Consider the following 4,342-nt stretch of genomic DNA (forward strand, 5'->3'; position numbering starts at 1 on the left):
AAAAAAAAAAAAAAAAAGAAATAATAGATTGTGTGTTTTGGTATCAGAGAATAAAAAAAGGGAGGGAAATGGTATTTTTGATTTTTTTTGGCTCTCTAGATATGTAAGCATCTTTGCTTATAAACTGTAATTCCCAAACCAGCCCCTCCCTCCAAATGGCCCAGGAATTGGACAGAGAAAGAAAGGAAAGCTAAGTTAGAAGGTAACTGCATATCATGTTCCTGTTTTCTCCTTCTGTGTCCAAACCACTTCTTTCTAATATTTGCTACCGTTTTAGCTTTGTTTTATATTTAACAGTCTAGAGTGTGAAGAGTGTGATCTGGTTATGTAATAGATTCAGTAAAATAAAATAACTTTAGATATTCATTATTGGATTTTACCCGTAATTTTATAGATCATTTGTAGTGAAAGTTTTTAGTGAATCTCTGTTTTTATGATAGCATGTGGTTTACCCTTATTTTTTTTAATCCTCTGTATTCCTGATAATTGCAGTTATCTAACTAGTCATTAAAGGAAGAAATAAAACAGAACCTAGAAAACCACCATGAAAGCCATAGGTACTGAATAACAAAGCTTTTCTACATCCCAAGTGGTTGCGTATAGAAAGAATACCTTGTTGATCCTACATAATGGAATCTCTCCATGTCTAACTTTTTTTTATCATTGTTCAGTTCATTTTATGTAGCCATGTCTAATGTTTTAGTGTACAAGGAGAGTATTCAGATGGTTTATGAGGGGTAGTCACTTGTAGAACACTGGTCCCTTGTTTTGGATATGAATTTTTATCATTTTGGGGTCCTCATTAACAAGTACTATCATTTTTTAATATCATTTTGGGGTCCTCATTAACAAGTACTATCATTTTTTAATATTCTGACAAAGTTGCTGTTTCGTAAGCAAAAAGGATAGGCATCTTGCTTTGCCAAAGCAATCTGTATCTTAAAAAACTTGGCCACTACTATTTTACTGTTAGTCTAGTATAGTAAATGTTTCCTTTGATCCTTCTTTTTGTTCCTATAATTTTTTTTCTTTGTACGAAAATTTGGTAAAAATCTTTGTACCCTCTACCTAAAAAAATGCTCATGTAAACCTAAACTGAAGTATCATGAAGAATCATGGACTGGAAGTTAAAATTTCCACACAATAACAAAAATTATGGTCCAGACACAATGGCTCCCACCTGTAATCTAGAACTTTGGCAAGAGGCCAAGGTGGTAAGATCAGTTGAGATCAAGAGTTCAAGGCTGCAGTGAGTGATGATGGAGCCATGCACTCAATCTGGGTGACAGGGTAAGACCCTGTCTCAAAATAAAAAATTAAAAAGAAACAAAACACACACAACATACATAAATGCGTGGTTTGTGTACTAATGAGAAAATTTCAGTTCTTGGGGAAAGTTCAGATTTTCCTATCAAGAACTGCATGGTATTTTGTTGTTGTTGTTGTTGTGTCCTGGTATTTTTGGTGTTGGGGTGTGTGTGTGTGTGTGTGTGTGTGTGTGTGTGAGAGAGAGAGAGAGAGAGAGAGAGAGAGAGAGACCTGACTTCAAGTGATCCGCCTGCGTCGGCTTCCCAAAGTGCTGGGATTACAGGCATGAGCCATCGTGCCTGGCTGAGAACTGCCTGTTCTTATGCTCCATGTGCTACTTATATCTCAGACAACAACCAAATTTTTACCATACCAAGCAAAATAGTAAGGAGAAGGAAAATACAGAAATGAAACTGTATACATATCTTTTTGTCTCTTAGGAAACTTTTACAAATGTGATTCAGAGAGATTGGGCATTTCACAGACATACTTTCTTCTCCCTGGTTTCTGCTAGCTGGAAATTTTCTCTCTAGCAATTTTATTTTATTTTTATTTTTTGGAGACAGAGTCTCGCTCTGTTGCCCAGGCTGGAGTGCAGTGGCACAATCTCGGTTTGCTGCAACTGCGACCTCTGCCCCCCAGGTTCAAGGGATTCTCCTACCTCAGCCTCCCAAGGTAGCTGGCATTACAGGCACCTGCCACCATGCCTGGCTAATTTTTGTATTTTTAGTAGAAATGGGTAGGCCAGGCTGGTCTCAAACTCTTGACCTTAGGTGATCTATCCGCCTCAGCCTCCCAAAGGGCTGAGATTACAGGCATGAGCCACTGCATCCGGCCTTCTTTTATTTTTTTCTTTTTTCTTTTTTTTTTTTTTTTACTTTTTTTTTTTTTTTTACCCAGGCTGGAGTGCAGTGGTACAATCTTGGCTCATTGCAACCTCCAACTCCTGAGTTAAAGTGATCCTCGTGCCTCAGCCTCTTGAGTAGCTGGGATTATAGGTGTGTGCCATCATGCCCAACTAACTTTGTTCTTTTAATAGAGACAGGTTTCACTGTGTTGGCCAGGCTGGTCTCAAGCTCCTGGCCTCATGTGATCCGCCCAGCTGGGCATCCCAAAGTGCTGGGATTATAGGCATGAGCCACTGCTCCCAGCCTAATGTCTTCATTAAACCAGAATTGGAGGCTGAGCTCTGTGGCTCATGCCTGTAATCCCAGCAGTTTGGGGGGCCAAGGCAGGGTGATGGCTTGAGGCCAGGAGTTCAAGACCAGTCTGGGCAATATGGCCAGACCCAATCTCTACAAAAAATCTAAAAATTAGCCTAGTGTAATGGCATGCACTTATAGCTACTTGGGAGGCTGAAGTGGGAGAATCACTTGAACTTAGGAGGCAGAGGTTGCAGTAAGATTGTGCCACTGCACTTTATCATGGGTGACAAAGGAGACTCTATCTCAAAAACAAACAAACAAAAAAACCAGAAATGGTCATAATGTGAGAAGAACCTTTCAGGATCTAGAGGAACCTTGAGGTCTGTAAGCCTAGCACTTTGGAGGCCAAGGCCGTAGGATCACTTGAGCCCAGGAGTTCAAGACCAGCCTGGGTAACACAGAGAGAGCTCATCTCTACAAAAAGTTTTTAAAATTATCTGAGTGTGGTAGCACATGCCTGTAGTCCCAGCTACCTGGGAGGCTGGGGCTGGGGACTTACTTGAGCCAGGAGTTCCAGACCAGCCTGGGTGACAGAGCAAGACCTCCATCTCAAAAAAAAGAAACTTTAGGAACTCTGTTTAAAGAATGCATTGTTCAGTTATGAAAAGAATGCATTTTCAGTTATGAAAAAAATGTGGGTACCTTTTGAATTTGATCTGAATCAGTTTATATTTACTATACTGGTGTTAGATTGATAGAATTTAAAGTTTCTAAAATTCCAGTTATCTGTGATAATTGGTTGGGGCAGGTGGAGGAGTAATTGTTATTAGGATATTATCATTCATAACAATGGGTAATCGTGGTTATTAAGCCATTATATGTATTAAGCAGTGTGCTAAGCTTTTATGCACTAAATCTCACTTATCCTCATAATAACCATATAAAGGGATTACCATTATAATTCCCATTTTACAGATGAAAAAACTTGTTCCAGGTCTTGTACCCAGGTCTCTCTGGCAGCAGTTTCTTGCTATTATTTATAATTATTTATTGCCTCCATTTAGATTTTAGTGTCAAAACAGAACCATAGCAGTTAACATATCTTAGATCAGACGTTGATCTGTTAGCTCCATGAATGGTGGGTGGCCTCATTCAGAAGAGGAAGAATGTATTATTGACCTTGTTGGACTCAGAGGAAGGGATTGAGTCTTTAGCCAGCTGGAGTAATCCTTTTCTTCCTCTCTTGGAGAGAAGCTTGGTCAGAGAAAGACTAGCATTGTTGGCATTGTTGAGGTTTTCTGAAAATCCTATACAAATGGGAATCTATTTGTTGTTAACATTATAATTCCTAAAGTGGAGAAGAGGTAGGAAACTCTAAGTGCAAATATGTTAGAGAGGGATAAACTTCCCATGACAGTACATTTTAGCATCCATTTGAAAGGAACCTAAAACAACAAAGTATAATTGGCTGGCTAACGATGAGTTTCTGTGGCCTAACAGTGTAGGTGTAATAATTGTGAAACTAACTGTTCTCTATTAGAATCTTTAGAGAGATGTCAAGGATCATAGATAAACAAGTTATAAAGGCTATATCCTAAGTAATGGTACTGAAAGAATTATTCATTAGAACAATAGGCATAATTTAGGACAACAGAGATGATAATGGTAGAAAAGAGATACAAGAATTGAAAATTGCCAGGCGAGATGGCTCATGCCTATAATCCCAGCACTTCGGGAGGCCAAGGCAGGTGGATCACTTGAGGTCAGGAGTTCAAGACCAGCCTGACCAACATGGTGAAACCCCATCTCTACTAAAAATACCAAAATTAGCCTGGTGTGGTGATACGCGCCTGTAATCCCAGCTACTCAGGAGGCTGAGGCAGGAGAAT

The 4,342-nt window shown here is 39.3% G+C and overlaps 1 protein-coding gene across 1 annotated transcript in view; it reads left to right on the forward strand.

Moving 5' to 3' along the window:
* The window catches only part of TOX4 (TOX high mobility group box family member 4), a 17,765-nt gene that overhangs the window by 4,504 nt on the left and 8,919 nt on the right, over positions 1-4,342 (forward strand). The gene's annotated exons all lie outside the window — the stretch shown is intronic.

This window comes from Cebus imitator, unplaced genomic scaffold, assembly GCF_001604975.1.
Source record: "Cebus imitator isolate Cc_AM_T3 unplaced genomic scaffold, Cebus_imitator-1.0 Scaffold170, whole genome shotgun sequence".
NCBI classification, from domain to species: Eukaryota; Metazoa; Chordata; class Mammalia; order Primates; family Cebidae; genus Cebus; species Cebus imitator.